The following is a 23294-nucleotide window of genomic DNA, read 5'->3' as shown; positions in this document are numbered from 1 at the left end:
TACTATTAAGTATCTGTTGTGTGCTCAAACATGGGGAGTGTGAAGGGCAACAACTTGTTGATGGCTTAGCTGTTTTCTGTTCACTGCGAAGTTATAATTGTTCTGTGTGGTTTAAAACAGGCAGCGCCACAGCAGCAACACATTCTTGTTTTCATTCTCCTCAGCTTTTTCGTGTCTTTAAATAGAAGGCGTCTCTTAAAAATATGTACACACCCACCGCTCTAACATCTGATACAACATATTGGCTTCACATAATACCATGATTATGCGTCGCGGTTTAATTAATATAATTGAATGCGCAAGTAAAGACGTAGAGCGCAGTCCATCTGCGACTACAGCCGCTTATTTAGGTTTTAAACTTCCACAACTTGTTAATGAATGTTTTCCAATAGTCGTAGATTTTACGTAAATAACCGTAATAATCATAGGAATTTGTTTTACAGCAGTTGTCGTAATTTTGACAGGACGCCAGAAATCAGCAGATCTACAGCGACGCATTACAGCAACATGTTTGTTCCTACGCGTTTACTCTGTGTCTGCAGAACTGCAGTTTGACTTGTTTTGACTGTGCGTGTCATTGTAACTGAGTGGCTGAGAGACTTATTCGACCCGTGTACGTTTCAACATTTTCATTTCCCATCCGTCCATCCAGCCACTTTCACCGGCGTTTTCGTTTCTCTTTCGATGAGCGGCAAACGGATTTTAATCAAAGCACCGCCTTACAAACCAATAAAACAGGCAAAAATATTTGTTTTTTACAAAAAGACACGGAATTGGAGTTAATATGTTTTTATTGTTTAGAGACAAACGGAAAACAAAAAGTCGTTCTCTCGTTACCTCTGCTTATAATTTGGTGGAGACATCAATCTCTTACACAAACACGTGACGTGTTTCGGAGTCATGTGTCCAGACAGAGAGTGACCAATACACAAATGTATGGATGTGCAAATGCGAGCTACGAGAGGAACGGGGCAGTGGTGCACGAGATGTAGCGAGAATTTGTTTTGACTGTGCGTGCCATTGTAACTGAATGAGTGGCTGATGTGACTTATTCGGCCCGTGTACGTTTCAAAACTTTGATTTCCCACCCGTCTATCTATCCTGAATAAAAGCACCGCATTACAAACCAATAAACTGAACAAAAATATTTTTTAACAAAAACACACGGACTTGAATTTTAAGCTGTTTTTTTCGTTTAGAGAAAAACGAAAAACAAAAAACCTCTGCTTTTAATTTTTAATCGAAGCTCATCCGTGGATGAGTCGTAGCAGAGAGCTCCCGACTGCCGCTCGAATGAAACACGAGATCGAATGAAATGTGATGTGTTTCGTACTCAGATGACTTGGATCTGAGTTCGACCAAGCTTTTGCTTGTCTCATGTTTGCTCACAGTCGCAAAGGAAATCTACACACCCCTCCCCCTCCCCGTAGAGGCGCATAGACATGCTAATGTGTTGCTACTACTCGATCAGCAGGTGAGAAATACTTCAGCTCCAGGACAAAGCTCCGTGGGAGACAGGGCAGCATCGGGCGGCGTGATCAGCTGCAGGTCTAAGACTCATTAATGCAGCAAGTAGTTTGTTCTACATACGTTTACTCTGCAAAAATAAACGTATGTATTTATCGTAGCGTAGTCTAAGTTATTTGTAGCACTTCGACATTCGTTTAAAATATGCAGTGCTTTTTAAAATGAAAATACTAATATTATTATTTATTACCTTTATTGTAAACACAGTATTAATTGCACAATTTGGACTGGCGAAGATTTGCGCTTCTTTCATAATAATCATGGATAATCAAGGAAGAAACTGCAGTTCATATTTGTTATTCAGGGACGGTTTAATAAAGATTCAGTATGGTTTTTGACTGAACTGTCAGCCAAGGTACGTGCATTATCAAATGAATGCGCCTGTCAGCGGGGAAGACATCAACTCTATTCAGTCGCTCTTCAGTCGCTGCTGCCGTCTCCTCCCCAGTTCACACACCTTAACACTAGGACTACTGGGTTTTCTAAATATACCAGTTCCTACTACAAGGTGTTCCTACGAAGTTAACCAGCTGTTTATTTCGTTATTACTCCTTTCACCTGTACCACATAAAGTCATTGCAGAGCTACAGCCATGTTCCCACGAAGTTAACCAGCTGTTTATTTCGTTATTCCCTCTTTCATGTCCGTCTGTTGAATGAAAGTGGGCGTGGCCATCCACGTCCCAGAGCGGTGACACTGGGGGATGGGAAACGCTCATCAACACGCAGGACAAAGATCTGCGTTTCTCTGCTGCTACAGCCTCGGCTGCGTTGGGTTGTTAGTCTCCCTTTCACCTGTACCATATGAAATGTGTTCCTACGAAGTTGCTCAGCCGCTTTCAGAATTCCCCATGCAGGTTTGAACAGGGCAAACATTATTTTTATTTACAAAAAAAAATTAATACGTTTACAGATTGACCGGTGATGCCGCACAGGTTGCTCTCAGTTACAGCAGCTGTTTGAAGCAGGGAAAAGCGAGTTAGCTGTCCTTGTCGATGCCTTGACAATGTTTTAGCATCGGTTAGATCTCTGAGCCCCGACTTTTATGTCTTCTTTGGATTAAAAAACAAATGTTGAATGTTCTCAAATAATATAATATTGCCGCCCTCCGCGGCTCCCAGTGTTTGTTTTTTTCATTTAAAACGTGGGTGTTACCGGTGGCAGACCTCTGGTCTAGATCATCCTTATTCACTTTTTTAAATTGTAGTAGTGTAACCTTAGTTAGTATTCCTTTTTATTTTTTTTATTTTATGTTTGGGAAACGTGACATTTCAGCTACTGTGATTTTATTTGTCATCAACATTAGTTCCTACCTGTCCTTGTTGACGGGGGACAAGAAAATGTGACGCGTGTTGGGTGAGAGCGGCGTAAAGAAAAAAGTGTACATGTGCCGTACTGTCTTGCCGTGTGGTGCATTAAAGAAGCATTCCACGTAAAGAAAATTGCCCGTACCAACAGCAAGAAATCAGGGTTACAGTAGCTTGTCTGCCATAAATCGAACGCTGCACGCGGGAGGGCGCACCGTTCAGCTTCCTATTTTCGGTTTTAAACTGCCATAATTTGCCATAATTTACTTACGTTCATAACTTCATACTATAACGCGACCAGCGGTTCATGGTCTTGGCGATTCATGCACTAAGTAATACAACGTTGTCATCTCGTGATCACATGATGATGAGACGCTGTTTTTCCAATAATTAAAATAAAAAAACTGCTTCCACTCAGACTCGAACCCCGGACAAAAAAAAAAACGTTGTGTCCATGCACGTTAACCACTAGGCCACCAAAGACCTGATCATTGGTTGTTCTACAAGAGCCTATATGACGTAAGCAACTACGATGTTTCAGGACCAAAAGTGGGAGTCAATCGCCACCTACAGGCCAGAAGGACGTAACACACTCCTCCTGCAGTACAAACCCGCCACTGACGCGGCAGATTTGAAACCCAAACACGGTGGGGGTAGACACTTTTACCGGCTGCCTCTGTAGTTCAGTACTCCTTGGTTTAATCATCTGATCGTGTTATTTTACACAACAATTTCAAATAAGCAGTGTCACTTAATTAAGATTTTAATATTTGCCCTAGAACCCACTTTAAAATCTTTGGTTATGCTGCCTTTTGCCCACCTGTGGGAAAAATCAGAAAACCGGGCCATTGTTCTCCAATTTCCGGTGGCTGAGCACCCCCTCCCCACCCCACCGGCCCCCGCGTCAGAGTCCTCGCCAGCTAATGACGAGCCTTGTTGTCTCGTCATTTGTTTTCCTCGTGTCCTCTGCGGCGTCGCGACACAGTTGGAGAGCGATTACAGTTGCATTGGGTGCTCCCTGTCACTGTACAAATGCCCGTCATTAATTTCATGGGCAGAAGGCAATTTCAGAGAAGTGGGTAAGTTCTGATAATGATGCAGGCGCTGTTGTGCTGTCAAGCTGTGGAGAGACCCATCAGGTCAAGGATGCGTCTTCTGGTTATTCTCTGTAGGTTGTTTGGAGGGATTTTAGAAAAAGGCTAACTGTCATGGTGTTTTTAATACCGTAACGGTTATAAAAAGGTTATAGAGTCCTAAAATATTGCAGACTGATGAGTGCATCTTTAATCTGTGCAATAGTGATAAACAGAACCATTATTTACCTTTAAGGAACTGTCCAACAGGTCCTTAACTTGGCAGCTTCTATAGAATTCATGTACATGTTGGGTTTCACCACGTGAATATAATAAAAATGACTAGTAAATGTCATTGCTGTAAACTTAAATAGATTCATTAGTCGCCTCAGACACAGAGTAAGTAAACACTGAGCAGGCAAACACTCCTGACCTGTTTTACTGCATTATTTCAACTGTCACTGTTGGTAAAGCGGTGTTTGTGTGTTTATGTTTTTTTTGTTGTAAAGGGTGTGAAAATCAATGAAGTGACACGGCTGAGTAGGAGAGAGATAAATGGTGGAGTTAGCGGTAGATATTATGAATCGCCACCAGATCCTTGTGACATTGCCCCTGCCCTCTCATGTACTGGTATAAATCACCTCATAAGCCTGGCGCTCATGAGGAGCTGTCGCGCGGAAGCCAGTGTTACTGGTAGATTCGTTCCGTTCAGGGAGCTGCTGGGATTGATCCCTCCCTCCGCGGTCCTCGTCCTCCTCTCCCCTTTTAACAAGTCTCTGTGCGATTGCATTGCCGGAGTCCTGAGAAAGAGGCAGAGTAGACGCTTGCCGAGGACTGCATCAGCCCCCGAAATTACGGCAGCGCACGGCGCTCCTTAAAGACGGGACCGCGTCATGTTGTTTTTGAACAGTCTGCGTCACGAAGGTGTTGTTTTCACACTAGAAGCGAGGACTCCTTCCAAAAACACAGCTTCCTGATCCACAGAATCGTCCACTTGCTGTTTGATGCTGATTGGACGTGTGCCTGCTCAGATTTCAAAGATGCTGAAAAGTAATTTACGTATGTGTTACTGTTTTTGCTTGTGTGTAACACTTGAAAACAATGGACTACACAAGTGTCTTCACGTAATATAAAGCAAACAGGCTTCACAATTTCTCCATAATATTGATGTAACAGGCTGGCATTAACTCAGTCAGCTAATGCTACACTGAAAAAAGGTTAATTGTTTAATATCTCATATTAAGTATCTCCCTGAATCTTCAGTCTTATTTATTTGTACTGCATTAGCAATGCTAGTCTCATCCTAATGTCCTGACATCTCAGTTGGGGATAAATAAAAGAACCTCAGGGTTTGCAAGAAAGGTTGGATACAGTCAGTAGTCCATTAAGAAATTCCTGATGATGGCACAAATAACGGTCAACTCATTTGCACCACTCTGGAAACGGGAGCCAAGGCGCTTTGATCAGCAAGGTCTCACATTAAACTAATGCAATATGAACTGTGTGTACTAGTTTACTATTTGTGTAAAGTGAGTCAGAAGTCTGGCATCGGCTGGCGCTTCGGACAGTTTTTTTTTGTTGTTTTTATTATTTGCCTTTCTTTCAGAATACTAACTCTGGGCGCGATGCCCATTTCTCTGTACAGCCGATGATGATAAATAATCCATTGCACCTCAGCAACTTTTACAGAAACAACTCAGAAACATGACTCACCAATTCTGCAACACGCCGAAGAGCGCCTTGATGTGTCTGCTCATATGGCCTCTGCTGTACGTCGTGCATTTTAATTGGCTGTTGAGTGTGGAAAACAACGGCAGCCATGACCACAGTCAAAGTGGCCTGTCTCTGGAGCAGCAAGTTAGCTTTTCCCACAGTGCTCTGCAAATCTACAGGCCTGACAAATCCTTATTAGAGGCTTCTTCTCTATATCACTGCAGTGTGTGTGTGTGTGTGTGTGTGTGTGTGTGTGTGTGTGTGTGTGTGTGTGTGTGTGTGTGTGTGTGTGTGTGTATAGGTTTATGATTTTGCGCTGGTGGTTAGGGAAGCCTATTTGACCAATTAAACCAGGATGTATTTCCTGCCTGTGTATGTGTGCGCGCACACACATGTGTCTGCTGTGTGGGTGTGAAAATAGTTAGAATCCTCTTGACACCCAATTAGAGAGCAACCCAACATGACCTCCAACTTCAAGAGACACCAGAAAGCTCACTTAAAACAACAACTTGGAACTGCTTGACAAAATGGCCTCACTAATGAGCGCCTGTAAACACAACTTTATTCTTACTGATTGGTATTTGAAAGAAAGAAAAACCTACAGTGTGTGTGCAGAATGTGTGACTTTAATTACCATCCATAATGAATGTTCACCGATTGGTCACTGGACGTGTTCAGCAGATCTAGTATGTGCATGGATGCGTCCTGGTAGTCATAGAGCAGGGATGGGGTTGATATATTTTCAATCATTCTATAAATGTATGGTTTAGGGAAAAAAATAATAATAATAAAAAAAATATATATAATATTGTTTATGAATGGAAGGAAAAATATTTTAAATGTATAGATTTAACAAATGAGAAAAAAAATCAATGTTTATCAACAACTGTTTGGCTTTTTTATAAGCATACATCCATAAATATTATACATTTTCCATCACCAACATTGGTTTAAATCCTGAGGACTTTCACTCGCTCACACATTATGAGAAAATGATTCACTGGTATTAAATATGATCGTGTAAACTGCGGCGTGCAGTGTGACGTCAAGCCCGTGTCATCCCAGCACCATTCATCATTCATGTAGCACCATTTCGTAGTGTTCAAAGACTCCTATAAATGTCAAAAGGTCGGGTGGCTCTGTGAGAAACTCTTCGAGCCTTTGAAAAGTTCTTGCGAAGATCTGAAGTGTGTCCTGACAAAGATAGAAAGCAGATGGTACGGAAAGAAGGGAGCAGTCCTCGGTCCAGTGCCGACGTCCAACTCGGACTATAGGCACAGAGTTTCAGTGAAACTATATGCCACATTCTTTTGCTCACTTTTCTCTCTGCTCGGCTGTGAATCTTAAATTCATATTTAGTTTCTGCCGATCACTCTTATCACTATATGCTGCATGGATCTCCAGCTTCCTCAGTCATCAGCTTATCACAAACTCCTGCATTACTGTGTCTCCTATTTATTCCACACCACAGACATGAGCAACCTGCCACATTGTGTTTCTCCAGGGCTGCAACTAACGATTATTTTGATAATTAATTATCAAATCAATAAATTTAGATTTTGACTCTTTAAATCTCAAACAAAATACAAAATCCAGCATTTTAATAATATAACTTCAATATCCAAAATATAAGAAAGCATAGAGTTTTGTTCTAATGTGCAGCAGCTCCAGTCAATCTGACCGTAGGAGAAAACCCACGAGGACATGGGAAACCATGTAAACTCCACAGAGACTCCTGTGCTCCTTCTGGCTCAGAGGCCACTAAAAACCATGTCGTCATATTTTAATGCAGCTGTTACATTTAGTGTCTGCACCGTTCATCCCTAAGTAGCGAACGACATGATTGCGCAGCCAACTGACGCTGGCGACGGAACAGATTAAGTAACAAAGAAACTTTTAACACAGCGACACTTAATGAAGAGAATTCACGTGATGGATAAACAGTGTTTGTCACCGCTGCTACATCCGGGACACCAGTGGTTCATTTTTACGTTCTGTGTCGCTGTAGTATTTACAAACCACCAGCTGAACTTTGTACTGTATGACTTGCAGGTTAACATTGTCTTTGGTTGGTTTTTAATGCTCATATGTAGAAATTAGGACTTGGCCTTTCTCCAGCTGCAGCTTGGTTTGTTTTCCCATGCATTTCACCAGCGGCTGCGTTCTTTTGCCGTTGCGCTGCGCCGCAGACTGACTGATTGATAACGGCAAATCATTATTGATCAATTTCCATCATCGATTATTATCGATTCTTTGATTCCTTGTTGCAGCCCTAGTTTCTTCATTGATCATCCATTCTAATAGTTCCCCTTTTACCTGCTGCCGACCCAGACTGATTGCCGGTTGCAGACCTTTGCTTTCACCTTGTCTGTTTTGTATTTGGGGCTGTGCTTAAAGGGGCGTAAAGCAGTGATCTACTGTACTTTTCCTTCATCTGCTGCCCTCTGCTTCCTGTTTTGCACTTCCTGGTTGCGCGGCTTGACAACTGTTAGCTGTTTACTCTTGGTATTCCTAGCAAAAGTCTACAACCTTGTAAATCTATTCTTATTCTGTATGAGTCTGCTCATCACTCAGCGTCTTGCCGTCTCTTACTGCAGCCCTACACTATCCTGTTCTTTCCATTGGCACCTTGTTAAATAAACGCCCTTTAACCTCCTCTTGTCAGCTTTTCTCTAAACCCAGCAACAACAACACATTCTAAATCCCCAGTCCACCCTCAGCATTCAGCATAACGATACAGTCCAAAGCGAGCCTTTTTTCACACAAAGCAATGTGCTGTAGTCCGTACATTTGCAAAACAGCAAAAAAAAAGAAGAAAAAAAAGACTTTGTGGCTTTTTACTCATTCCAGACCATCACTTTCTTTACAGCACACACTTAGTAATATAGTAGTAATAAACTTGGTAATAAAGTAATATATCAGACATTACTGTAACACATCAGTGCGACATCTTCACCTGGACGGTTTATTATCTGAGCTCATTAAGTCCTATAAAGGTTGATGTTTAAGCCAATTAACATTTCTTATTCTGGCATGTCAATCCCAAAGGCCAAGCAACACAAGTCAGTGTCTCTGTCCATCTTTGTACTATATGGTAATTTGAAAAATGCCTCTGTGTATTCATTTAATTATAAATTTATCCTTAGAATATTTCAAACTCAGACTATCGCTATTTGAGATAAGAATGTCTGTCCAGACCCTCATGAATCGAACTTGTCTTTTATTGTAGTGGGAGTCCACCACCTCCAGATATGATGAAACTGGAAATAAGTTCATTTCCCTAGAACCATGACACAAACTTATTGATCAAGACACACAGCGAAACCACCCTCCACCCCCCGATCTGTTCTGGCCGGTTCTGGCTGCTCATATCTCCATTGATCGTGCTCATGATAATGAACAAAACTAGGGATCAAAGCGTACCCAGGAGTTCCCAAGGCCAGAGATTTCAGATCACAGACGCAGAGCAGGTCTGCAGGAAGGAGGGGAAGGATGGATGTGGATGGGGGTGGAGGATGAAACGGAATATGAAACAGTTGAATGGAGCTTGCCAGTGTGATTTCTCTGTGCTGGTCCTTAATATGTATTACACTACGCTGTTAAGACGGTGTGAAGTAACAGCTGAGTTTTTACACTTATTTATATTTGTATGTTTGTATTTATGGTTTGTTCAGACACTGGGATTTTGGTCTTGTAGTGATATTGTATCTGCTCCCTAAAACTATCTATAATTTAATAAATTTACTGTAAGATGCAGTTTAAAATTGTGATTAAAAGTTTAAGATTGAGGTCAAAAAAAGATTTGGGTTTGGATTAGAATAAAGGTTGAGGAAGGGATGCAGCTGTCAAGGTAATGTATAGTACAGTGAGTGTCCACTCAAAGGCTCCTGCTACAGTAAAAGAACAGGACTGGACCCAAAACGTGTTATTTTAATATACAATATGTACAGTAAGTGTAAACTGACTGCTCATTGTGAACGTTGGCACTACAGCCTACAGTGTTTGACACTGGCAGTAGCAATAGCCTCAGATATTGTAAACCAGATGAATGACACAAAACAATAATTATTGTGTGGCACAAAGTGGAGATTAAAAACGAGCATTTGTCGCTCAGTGTCTAAAAAATAGTGACCACATCCAGAAGTGGAGCAGCTGGATCCGAATCTCCGTCCGTTGATTAATGACCATTTATTAAGAAAAAAACATTAACTTCAATAGGACCAAGGCACATGTGGCTTCATTCCCACATCACTGTAGGCTCCTGCTTGAAGTACCAGTGCCTAATTTTGATGACTGACCACTTTTTCAGTCAACCTGTGTGTCCACCCAAGCAATCAAGTCCCTCGAGCGTCACGCCATCACAAAAAGCTTATTTACTCCAGGCTCCCAGTCAATAAACAGACGTGATTAAAAAAGGGGAAGTGGAATTACTTGGAAGTGCATTTTTGAACTTTTGTCAGCTTTGTTGGGACTGCACCATTCTTTGATTAGGTTTATTCCGAGGACTGTTTTATGCCTGACTTCCTGAATAAATTAATTAAAAAGCAGCAGAAATACTGTACTTTATAATTTTATAGCGTAAAAGGTTTCCTAATTCAAACACGTGGTGAATTTAGATCAATAGGCTGCTTTTCCTGGGCAACAGATTACAAATTAATTTTGACCCAACTTCACGTTTCCTGTTTTCAGCTCACTTTGAAACCAAATTTATGAGAATGCTTTTGTAGACTAAGTGGCATATCAAAAGAAACGTAGAGGTCAAATAGCATTGTATGCTAATGGGAGACAGCTTGTGGGAGCAAAGGCTTTAAAGTCTTACAAATAGAGAATTTTTTTTTAGAAAATGTATTAATCAAACACCAACGTATCATCTTGTGATCTCAAATGCAGAACTGTATCAGTATTCATACGCCAGCACATGTAATAAACAGGGATGTTGTCGTTGGAGCGGACTAAATCAAGCATACTGAACACAGGAAGCAAAGGTCAGCTTATTGACATCACTTAAAATAATAAATGTGTTTACTGTGTTTTTGCAATGGACACCCAGGGTTAATAAATGTCTGCATTCATCTGGCAGTAACAGCCACAACAGGCTGCGATCATTAATATGGATCGGGGTGCATGTCATGTATGAGGGCAATAAAGCCTCCTCCAGATGGAGACACATTAAATGGTGACAGTTTTGATCTCATTATGGAGCGGAACAGTTTTAAAAGCTTTACTCCGAAGTGGAAGTGATTTAACATCATTTTTTGGTGAACGAACGGCTCCACAGAAATTCTTGCGTAAATTATGCGAAAGCGTTAACGTGGTGCCAAAAGCGTTGCCTGCAGGAAATTTGTACGCAAACCTAATAACTTCGATGCCAATTTCCAATAGCAGTGTTTTGGGTGGCTGCCCACGTATTCGGTTTGATAAGGATAATTCGTGCGACAGGTTGAAATGGACTGCCAGGTACTCCGACCAGACCACAAGCTACAGTGTCCTCACGTTCTCCTCTGGTTTGGAATTGGTGTGAAATGAGGAGTCTGTGAGAGGCTCGTGGGGGAAAACTGTATTGGATGAAAATCACGAGGTAAAGATAAATGACCCGACTCAGAAAACGGGCAGCAAGCGTCACTGCTGACCTTACACAAACCTGCACATACAAACCGATTAAGCTCCTCCCATCTGGCAGGCGCCACAAGAAGCACCAGACACCAGTCAGCTTCTTCCCCTGAGCTGAACTCTGCAACGATCCAATAACCCTTCAATGTGCTGTACAATTATGTAAATAATTAAAATACATATGTAAATAATTCCTTGTTTGCCCTGTACAAATGTAGCCAATAAATCTGATTCAGCCTCAGATGAAATCTGAGGTTGGGAATGGAATTGGTCAAATAGTGGTGAACAGGTAAAGACTAGGTTATATATACCTACCTCCAGATATATACCATTACACAAAGAATTAGTGGCTTGTAAAAATCTGCATGCATCATCAGCTGAGATATTAAACCTGAAACATCTTAAAATCCCCATTTATCCACATTTTATTTATTTAAAATCCAAAGTCACATGCACACTGTACCCACCTTAGGCTAGAAAATAAAACAGAAAAAAGCATTTTGAAGTGCTGTTTGATCAAAATAGAATGTGTTTATGTATGTGCATAAACATGAGCAGCACTTCACGTATACCACCGAGAAAATCACGCATTCGCCTTCAAGGCCACATCAATTGTCTGGCGAGACAACGAACGCTTGCGTCAAGTAGAGCTGATATTTGACAAGCAACCTGCTCAGGACCGGGGGAGACGAGAGCCTCTGTAGCTGCAGGTACAGGATTATCAGACGTTACTTGGAAGATTTATGCCTCCGACAGAAAAACATCTATATTTTACAGGCGGAATGACTGTAAACAACATCTTGCCTGAATGCGTTCTCCCTATAGAAAACACTGAGCACGTTAAAAAATAAGACCCTGAGGATTCATTTAAGGAAACCTGCATGACTATAATTAATACAAACACACATTACATTATTAGGAAAAGAAATCTGAGCATATTCAAAAATGACAAAAACAAATTTTTACAGTATTTGACGTTAAAGTCATGTTAAAGTTTTACAGTATGTGACATTAAGGTCACATACTGTATACCAGTCAATGTGATATTGAGTTTGGGACGCTGATGCAGTGTTTCACCCTTGATTTGATAATGCGTCAACTATAAGTCATCAAAAACATGCACATAACAGCCCTGTGTATCACATGTCTCCTTAGTTTCTACCCACTGGTTTAGTCATTCAATGAGAGTTCTTATAGACCGATGAGACTATGATTAATGCCCTTCAGTCAAGGAAATGCCACATGATGTTTAGATGCGGCGTTGATGTTTCTACTGACGTCATCTGTACTTAGAGCCACCTCACGCCTTTAAGTTGATGACTGTGTAGTAATTGTACATTACAGCGGTGCGTCAGCCTCTCCGCGGCCCACGCACCTCTGGAGAAGCCGTTCGGCCTCGCTGACCCCGCTCAGATCACGGTGGGAATTCGGCTCCACGCTGGTGTGACTCTTTTATTCGAGTGCATCGTGTTCTGCTATTATTTCCAGGTAGCATTTTTCTGTTCCGCAGTGTTCTGATCAGGCCTTCGAATGTGTATGTGCGTGAGTCATATGTGCAGGAGGAAGCGACTCGGCTGCTGTAATGATTAATGGGGGGAAACTATTCAAGTAACAGTAGCCAAGTGAGCAGAAAAAAGTCTCAAATGGTCCGAATGGGTTTTTCTAAGCTTGTTTTGGTAAACACACACTTGCACACACACACACACACACACACACACACACACACACACACACACACACACGCTGCTGCATGCTTATTCCAGGAGCTGTCATAACAGATCCATGTGAGCTCATGGGTGCTAAAGAGAATGGCCCATCCTCGCACTGACACCAACTTGCAGCAGCTACTTTTATATTCCAGGCTGATTGATCTGGGCATTCAGCATCTGGCATTTCCACATTTTTCCTTTTCTAATTAGCTGCTGATGCTGACATAATTACTTCCCACAGATGGACTGGGGATGTCTGCCTGACACTATTTCACTCGCACTGTCTCGTGGGCCATTTGCAAGTTTGCATTGTGACACTGCTGGAAGGTGTCTCGTTCTGGATGGCGGATGTTTGCAGTGGATTAACAGCTGCGCTGGTAAAACGTGAAATCTTCTTTTTATCTTAGCGAGGAGACATTTTGTCCTGCTCGAAGTACAAGGTGTTCATGCGGAGAATAATGGTATCAGGTGAATATGTTATGTCGCTGCTATTATTTTCTTGCTTGCATTATGTTCACACTGTGGAATGTGAATTGTGTTTTACCGACACTTTGTGTGTTATTGTTTTTTATACCGAGATACCAAGATGTACTGTAGGCGTGAATACAGCTTCCACATGAGTGTGAGGTGATCCTACTGCTCAGATGAACATATTGTGTTTAATCGTTTAATCTTAATTTTTCTATTTACTGTAGGTACTTATAATATTTAGTTTTTTGAGGGTTATAATTCAGACATTAAATGTCTCTTTCATCTGAAGGCGAGGATTCATCAAGACTAGCAGGGAGTTGTGGTGCGTTCCGCCTCCCCTGCTCCCTAAAGTAGTCATCACCAACAGGCAATATCTGCTGTAAATATCATCATGTTTATAAAGTATTCATGAACAACTGTCAGCGGCTGAATCTAAAAGTCCCTTTGACGCTGCTCATTCAGCACCAATGCGCTGTCTAACCCGTCGTCGGCCTCAGACGCACGCGCTTGTGATCCAAAGCGGTTCCGAGTGCATTGTGATCTGCTGGTAGGACCTTCTCTGCACGGTGGAGGAGAAGCTGCACTCACATCATGTTTGGGGACGTTCAGTCGATTACAGTTCCATTTGGTTCCATTTGAGCTATTAGTTTTTTGGCAGTTGGACATCAGTGGGGGATTTAGAGGGACTTCCTAAAGCCGGCGTTTGGTTCAAGTACGGCTGCACGGGTTGCTTTATGTCCAACCAGTATTTTGTTGATGTATACAACAGTTATACAACAGTTAGCGCCGCCTCACCTAAAATGTATTTCCCAACAGACTGAGTCACCCACTTCCCATTCCTCCTACTGTAGCTTCCTGAAGTTGCCATGCAAACATCATCAGTTCTATTGTGACAGTTCTCTGTCTATTTTTACAGCTGCAGGAGGAAAAGGAGGAAAAAATAATAGAATAATTGAATAATGTAAAAGGCAACGTAAAGAAAAACACACACACACACACACACACACACACACACACACACACACACACACACACACACACACACACACACACACACACACACACACACACACACACACACACACACACAACAGCTCTCAAGTCAGCCAATTAGAGCCTTTGTTATCAGCTACTAGGCCTGCAATTGTACGCTACTAGTGAGTCAACCAAGTCCTCATTAAAAGCTCATGACGCACTCTGAGGTGAAAGGTTGACGTTTTTCTCCCAGTAAAAATCATTTTGAGGCATAAAATGTTTTTTTTTATGTCACCGGCTTTGACACTTTAAAAAGCTTATGATCCATCTACTAATTTACAGCATGTGTCGTGTATTTGTAGTAGGTGGCCTTCTGACAAGTCAACGTCATGGAAAATCGCTGCATGGCGATGTCTTATTATAAAACTTCCACGACCAATTCAATTACTTCACCAACAGGATTTAACCGCTAAAAGGTTCTTACAGGACAAATAATCCTGGAAAAGAAAAGAGTAAGAATAAAGGATTTGTCATTGTTGCATGTGAATTCTACTTTCAATTGGAGTTGAAAGGCTTTTTGAAGATAATACTATGGGAGTCTGACATTTCCAACTTTACAAATCCTTCTTCTTTGTCTGATATCAGTTTTTCTTAAATGAGTTAAATTACTATGAATGAACTTTATTCCATTTGCATTCTACTGAACTGTTTAGTCGCCTACTATTGTTAGTTTTACTGTGACAGAGTGTTTAGGAGAGTGTAATACAGTTAACAAGCCCAGAGGTTTTAAAGCTCAGACTGGGGCGTCATTATCGGAGGCTCTACACTATGTTCTGAAATTTTGTTAAAAGCCTTATTGCAAAGTCTTTCTTCAGATGGAATTACTCTTCAAATCAACTTGGTCCTGAAGCAGGAATTATTTGCAGACTACAATTTCATTGTTAATCTGAGGTGATGCAAAAATAGTGCAACTATAAGAAGCCTTAAAATGTAACGTGACATCATTCGGCTGTTGACCCAAATGTTTTTGTTTCAAGCTCAATGACCTACAGTACAAATAAAGTGTAAAAGCAACAATGCAAGGCAATAAAATGCTGTAATATGATTCAAACTGTATTCATATAAGTGGAAAATATACAAATGAGATACAGTATGAATGCTCATCAGTCTGGGTCAAGCATCAGCATTGTGTGTGGCCTCTACAAATCGGCTCAGGGCTATTGTTATTCCCCTGCTATCTGGAGCAGCAGGGGCATTATCAATGTTAATTAACTTATCACAATGTATCACTGTCTCAAGTCCAAAATGCTGAGGCCACTGGGAGAGATGGCCGCGTTCAGTTTTTCACTTGGATTCTGCTGACATAAAAACATAAATAGTCAAAGTGGGATTAGTGCCATGATTAAGTATTCGAGTAAAGGTCACCACTGGAAGCTGCAAATTCAGCCTGAAATCATCCATCCTGAAGAGAATGAAACCCAGGTTTAAAGATCATGGTGCGCAACCGCTCCCACACCTTACTGATAAATGTGTTGCAATCATGAAGTTGTGTTTATGCATAATTCTAGCCCTTGGACCATTCTCACACACCCTCCAACAATAACAAAGTAGGGAGCATCCGTTATGCAGCAGGCGTGCGTCTTTGAATGATTTCGTTAAGACTCAGCTACAGCATGGCATTTTGTTTTGAATTCAGAGTGATAGACCATATGATTGGTCTTCTCCCTTCACAAAGAGCGAGCATGAGCTGAATGGAATATTTGCACTGGGCTCCGTATACTGTCTGAACACGCCAGTCTATCTGGCAGTATTCATTCAAGGATTCAGGTTAACAAACTATTAATTTCAGAATTTGTGAAATCTCATCTCCAGCTCTTTTGTGGCACAAATGAAGTTGTTTAAACTATCCCAGAAAGTCTGCGCTGCCTTTATTCCTGCCTCTGCGTACGTGCTCTGTGGGACTCGGGTCTGCTGAGTGTGAAGGAAATCCTTGCAAGTCAGCTCTTCCTGAAGACTTCAAATGGGCCTCAGACGGCTTTGATGCATGTTTAGGCTCCTGGCGAACTGTACTGTAGCGCCGCAGAATAGACTGAAACTTCTTTTTGGTCAGTGCAACGTCAAGTGTCCCTCTCCAGAATGAAGTGCTCAGTCTGACATTCGATTTGACATCGCCTCTTCCATTTTTGTGCTTAAACCACAGTTCATCTGTGAAGAAAAACGATTTCCAAAGGATTAGCATTTTTGCCCTGTTTCCCTCTGATATCGACCAACTGTTAAAAAACATGAAATGAACTGAACAGCGGGCTCCTTCATTAACATGAGCACAACCACTGTGGTTTATTTTGAGTCGGGGCCTCTTCCTGCTGCCAGTAACACACCAAAGCACGGGTTTCCGAGCCTAATTACAACATTGAGTGCACACTGGTAAAATTAGTGTAATCTGGGGCACACGCGTGCTCTCACATAGTCTACATTTTGGTCATGCCGTGATCCTTCTGTTCGTGCTCCCAGCACGGCGATATGTCCTCATACTGAGCCAGGAAATAGCAAGAGAAAGTACACGCTAGTAGGCATTCCAAGCAGGTGCAGAGGCATTAAAAGCTTCATTTTATCTATTAGGTGTTCGTCTGTAATTTCCCTAAGAAATGCTTTCTAGACTCCTGTTGCTCTGACATTTGTTGTACTTACAAACTTACAAAAGTAGGAATTAATAATGCTATTGCTGGGATGCTACAAAAAAGTGAACACATTTTTCATTTTGGGTCCGTTCAAATTGACCAATATTGGCAATAATAGGATTGGGATGCTGCCATCACCATTACTGGGACCTGCCTGACACGGGAGGGCAGGGCCACCTGACATCTGGTTTGTCTGACACAAAACCTCTGTTTGAAGGGATATTTAGCGATTGAGGGTTTGGAAATCGCAGAACTTGACCACCGACCACTGAAATACAAAGCTACCACAAAGAGGCCCTAATGAAGGCAGACAAAGCAGACCAAATAGGTCCATAAAGAGATAGAAAGCAGCCACCAAATGATGATATAAATGACTGCACGGATACAGAACATATCCAGAAACACCACAAAGAGACACAGAGAACCATGATGAGATAGAGAAAAACCTCTGAATAATTAGAATTGGGTTAATGACAGCACCCATGTGGACTTCCTGCTTTTATCAAACCTGTAGGTATATGAACAAATATTCTATTAAATCATTTAAATTAGACTTTGAATCCTGAGCTAAAACGTTTCACGCTCCACCAGCCTGGGTCAAGTCAATCAGAACCCTGCAGGTCCTTGGGTCTGGTACTTATCTAACACCCCTGGGCCATTTCTGAATCCTGTTTGAGCAGAGCTGCGTCAAGTGCACTCGCACAGCTGGGAGAGGAGACAAATGCTCCCGGTTTCAAAGAGTCCAACACAACATGAGATACTGACAGGAGTAAAGCCTGCTCGGCGTCTTCAGAGCTGTTAACTTGCACGCACACGGTATTCCTGTAGCCTCTTCCAGGGAAAGCATTCTGTATCCAGTAACAAGGCGCCTTGTGTTCTCTCAGCTCATGTCAGCACGATGCTGGTGACATGTAAGCTGGCCCTGTTTTTAAAAGTAGACTCAGTTGCCGTGGTTACCCTGATGCGTTTTTGGACAGAAATCACATCAGATGTCTCCTCTTCACAGCAAGAACAGCAGCTTATTTTTCATATATGTAAATGTCATCCCTTTTCATTCAAAGGTAGCGCTGCAACAGTCATAACTAGTTGATTGTTAAGATCATTTTCTGCATAATAAAGTCTGATATTTGTAGTGGTCATTTGAAGAATCTTACTGTAAATGAAAGGATCCTACTATTCTCTGACCTTCTCCTGACAAAGATAAAAAATTACAGATTGGATTATGAACCACAGCTCTATAATTATTTCTATTCAAGGGCCTAGTTCTTTTTCCCCCGAAGCTACTGGCCTTTTTAGAAGCATGATGTTGCTGGGGTTTGCTGTCTGACTCCCCTTTGACTTTTAGCCCTAGATGCCGTTGCTTTCATCGTAACCTACAGTGCCAGCCATATTTCACTGCACACAGGGCTGCGCTGGAATCTCTCATACTGGAAAACACATCAATCAAAAAATGTGATAGAATTGAAAACATGATTGCGACCTTATGTGAAATATTGCGGCTCAGTTGAGCTGTGGCACTAAACAGGTCATAGGTTACATAAACCTGGCCTGGTTAGTAATTTTACTTTTCAAGGTGTGGAGAGACGGCTTTATAAAAAGAAAGACGAAAGAAGGGAAAAAAAAAAAGTTTAAATCAGTCATTAGCATGAAATTCTCAGATTCTCAGGCTGGAAAAAATCCTCCTCAGTGATTTAAATGGAGAGGTCAATGAGATACCAGCTTACTTTCATTTTTAACATATTGATGTGATTGCCATCAGTAGACCGTACTGGTCCAATTACCTATTGCCATTAGCTTCCCCTTCTCTTCTGTCTTAATTCATGTGATTAAATTCGTAGCTAAAAGTTTCAGCACCTGTCATTTTTAACCCAATTTAAGAATAAAGCTTATTCAGGAAAAGCAAGTACTGGTTGTGGTGAGTGGAGTCCACAGGGTGAGGTCGGGTTTAGGTAAAATGAGCTTCAATAAGCTTAGACAACACCTGTGCTTTGGATTATAATGAAAACCAAAGTGTATAAGTTTTATTAAAATATGTTTGCTAAGTAACTTTTCCATTTTATGTGTCTTTTACGTTTCCTTCAAGACTACTTCTAATGCTACATGAGGTGTGTTGATGCATTCTTTTACCTGGTGAGTTTGGTGTTCGTCAGTCGGTCCCGTTGTGCATCGCTGTTTCCTGGTCAGTCTGTCCCCATCGCCCTTGTGTTCCGTTTGATTAGTTTTCTGTTTGTATTCGCTGCCTGTTAATGGGTTTTCCCCTGCTTGGTAGTGATGTTTAGTTCGTGCTTCTGTGTTCTGAGCCTTGTCCTGCCATGTGGTGGATTTTGGTCAGTTAATACTTGTAAAACAAGTGATTTTGAGCTTAACTAATGTTGTTCTGTTATTCATTGTCTTTTACTGTCTTTGTATTTCTTCATCTCCATAGATATTTTATGTTGGTCCTTTTCAACATCAGATACCTTTGGTTAAACATGCTTCGTCTGAATGCCGCTTCTAACTGGCTCGAGCCAAAACCACTTCAGCATTTCCAGTTAAGTTCATCATTACCTCTCAAGGAAGCGTTGCACCTCAAGGGCGTCATAAAAACCCAGTTAAACCATTGAAGGCAGTGCTGGAACAGCACACACCTGTTTCCCCGTTCGCTGTGGGCTGAGTCACCGAGTCCATGCTACGCTATTGATCGGCTTGGATCTAAGTGAGTGAGGTGAACTTTCCCGTGCTCATGCTGCAGCACAAATGAAGTTGAGCATAAACAAATTGACCTTGTAATGCAATCTTAATTACTGTCGTTCTATCAGGCCGCTACAGGGCAACAAGTAGTATTTCCCCAGGTGCGTTAACAACCTTGGGCGCGTATATGCTGTGACCTGCTTATGCACATACATACCTTTGCTTTGTGGGGCAGTGACTGGTGGTGAACTCAGTCTGACCAGTGCAGCAAAAACAACAAGAGAGATGAGGTGAGGTGAAGGGGAAACACTGTCGTAGTGAGACTGCCACCACTGCTTGTGAAATCATTTTCAAAACCAAATTACTTTCAGATTTCTTTTGATATAATCTGACAGTCATTTGGTGAAAACACTCAAACTGTGAATGTTTAATCTAAAATACTAATTTGTGAAATAATTAAAAGCTGACGCGGGGCTTTGTTCTGCCTGTTTGGCGGTCAGCCCCCCTCAATGTTTGTGAGTGCGCTGTTGCTATTCATGGCGTGTGCGTTATAGGAAATAAGGTCTCTGATCAATTAAATGCGCCCCTTAAGATTACAGACTGCATTAATTGCTCTGCATTTCGCAGGAGTCTCTCTGCATTGAGGAGCACTTGAGGCGAGCTGGATAGAGAACGTTTGGTAAGTGTTTTCTGTACATTTGCTGGATCGTTATGCGTTCTTCCGGCGGTGTTGCAGGATCAGTTAAGCCTTGTAAAGTTTTTAAAATCTCATCAAAGAATTATTAAGCAGAAGGTTTTATGTTTTTTTTTTTTTACTAACGCTTTTCTAAATGTTTTTTTCATGAGTGAGAAGGTCAAATTCACACTCAAAGTTAGGGAAGAAGCTTCAGGTTTCACTACACAAGTAATATTTTGTGCTGAGAGAGAAAGTAAAAGTTAAAAAGGAGGGGAGTTCAAGTACAGACTTTGATAGCATGCGAGAGAGGAAATTCCAAAGGTGGGGGGGGTTGTGTCTCTGAACGGTATACAGAGTCAGCTTTGGGAGAACGGCCTCAGCCAAAACCGCTGAGTAATGCACGGGTTGTGGGTCCCTGCAGACACACTGGTGCGCGCTTGCACACAAACATTTGAGTCAGCACTGGCCTGCAGTCGGCATCAAAAGCCCCTCAAGTGATAAGCTTTGGCGAGGAGAACGAGGATTGCAATGCTAATCTCCTAAACATGATTTTTCATACAGCTTTGCACAACATGCCTCCGGATTAAAGACATTCTATTAAAGAGAAGGAGCTTAACATATGGTAGGGGAAGAAAAGCTAGCTGTACTCGGTCGGGTTTAGTCGCCTGAGCTAGAGTTCAATAGCCCCCTTTTTAAAGTGCATTTGCTCTACAGCCGGGGCTGTGGGATGATCCTGCCAAGCAGCAAAATACTGAGGGGAAACCAGTGATTGACGCTGTTTACAGTGCATAGAGCTGATGCGCCAGTGCTTTTAAAAGCTCTTGTAATTCTCATGACTTCATAGGTTTGTGGGTAAGTTTCTAAGACTGGGTAGTAAATGAAAGAATCATAACTAACTCCATTCTTTTTTTTGAAATCGAGCTTTATTTTGTTATCTTCTCATCTTGACAATGTAACTTTGGTTTTTCAGAAACTACAGGATCATGGACATTAGAATTGGTCTGTAAATCACTTTGTTTCCTCGTTGAGCAGCGTTCGAAGGCAATGGGAGATGTGCCGGTGCATATGTGCAGTATGTGACATTTGAGTGATACCAGCTGTGGCACACACACAGGTCAGTGGTTCATAAGACCCCAGTCCTCAAGTACCACTTCAACCGCTTGTTTCCAGCCATCTCTGATCCGGTGTGTTCAGCCCATCTAAAGCTGGAAGGTCGAGGTGTGGAGCTGTAAAACAAGCAGGGCGATGCTACAGGATGACAGGGTTTGAGAACCTCTGCAGATGATTACTGTAACAATATTTCATCATTTGCTGGGATTCCTTTTTCAGATTTTACAACTTAAATTGTAAATTGATGAATCCTCCCCTGGTGCTACAATAAAGAAGTGCATATTTTGCATCCTGAAAACAGAAAGAAATGTTAGAACAAGCTCTATGGAAGATTTAAAGCCAGTGATTGAAAGGCAGACAGTATAGATTGGAATGCCAGGAAGGAGATGTGGCACTGAGCAATAAAGCTGCCAGTTACAGTCCAGTATACACATGCAGTATTTCTCCAGGCCGTGGGAGTTTCTTACGAGGCAGTAATAATCTGTTGGCTGGTAAACGTCAGTGTGTCACGGCAGCACATTTTTTCCGGCGTTAACTGGAACTTGGCAGAAAGAGAAATATTGACACTTCTGGTTCAAGTCAGTCTGAAGCGTCTGCAGGGCTTTGATGTGCACGCGTCACATGGAGGTGGAGGGAAGTGTAGTGGTGGCACAGGTTATGTCCTTCAGGAAGGCTCGATGATCACACGGCTGGCAGTGTGGGGAGGGAAAGATAATAAATTAACAGTAGAACAGCTCATCTATTAAATTAGGTTGTCATGACACCGATCGAGACTAAGTTGACTTGATTTTGAGGCATATGCAGAGTTGCCAAATGAATATATCTGGGTTGGAGGGAGTTCATGGGCCAGTTCTTTGTTTTTTGACATCACTGAATGTACTGTTAGCTCTGAGTGATGCAGGGGGCTGGACTGTTTATGGGAAAGCAATTTGAGTTGGAATCTATCTACGGAATGAAATGGATGCTATTCAGTTTGGGTTGTCAGTTATAGGAAGACCTTATTCCAAATTCCTAGCTGAGGTCACCTTTCTTCATTGTGTCTTTCCAGGAAAGCAAAGAAAATAGAGAAGAGGCGCATTTGTTTCACTCCAAGGACATTGGAGGACAAAGCATATCATTTTTAGTGAAATTACAGTTCCTGCTGTGGCTGTGAAATCTCAGCGATCATAGAAGCCTTACAGTATCTTGATGACACGGTCAGGAACAATATTTCTAGTGATCATAGGTAAACCCCTCCTCTAGGTTTCCAACTAGATATGCACCAGGAGGGAAACCAGCTAAAAATGACAGTGACATTCATGTTCATGGGGCACGAAGGGGGTAGCGAAATATTAAAGAGAAGAGAATATGGAGTCGGCGCTGTTGAAGAGGACAATTCGTGCAGCATTGAACCCTTCAGTCATAGTCATAGCCAGCGACCAGGTGGGACTCCACTATGAACGCGCTGCATGCTTTGAGCCACGAGTCACCCTGCACGTGCGTTTCCAAACTGTCCGTCACCCATAAGTCCAAGGAGCCCCGCGCCGGGTGTTGATTACACAACTATAAGTGAAAGAGCGTCATCATCGGGACCCGGGGGCTTTTAGATGGCGAGCCTGATGGGTTAAGGCAGCGGCAGGCAAGGTTGGAGGGGCACCACCTTTTTAAGCCGCCTCCACGTATTCGCTGACTTCTAATTATTGCGGCTCTCCAAAGCTTTTCAGTGCATTTGATTGGCAGCGGCCCAAGCCCATTTGCTTCCTGTGACCGACAGAAAACAAATAATATGGAGGCTTC

The 23294-nt window shown here is 42.0% G+C and overlaps 1 long non-coding RNA gene across 1 annotated transcript in view; it reads left to right on the top strand.

Annotated features, from left to right (window-relative positions):
• Positions 1 to 21708, top strand: part of LOC114848913 (uncharacterized) — a 45845-nt gene extending 24137 nt beyond the window's left edge. Inside the window, exon 4 of the long non-coding RNA XR_003784516.3 lies at positions 20360 to 21708. This is a non-coding gene — a long non-coding RNA (uncharacterized LOC114848913). The remainder of the gene's footprint in view (positions 1 to 20359) is intronic.
• Positions 21709 to 23294: the final 1586 nt, after the last annotated feature.

This window comes from Betta splendens, chromosome 2, assembly GCF_900634795.4.
Source record: "Betta splendens chromosome 2, fBetSpl5.4, whole genome shotgun sequence".
NCBI classification, from domain to species: domain Eukaryota; kingdom Metazoa; phylum Chordata; class Actinopteri; order Anabantiformes; family Osphronemidae; genus Betta; species Betta splendens.
The sequence above is the reverse complement of the archived record's forward strand: the minus strand, read 5'-3'. Positions and strand labels throughout refer to the sequence as shown.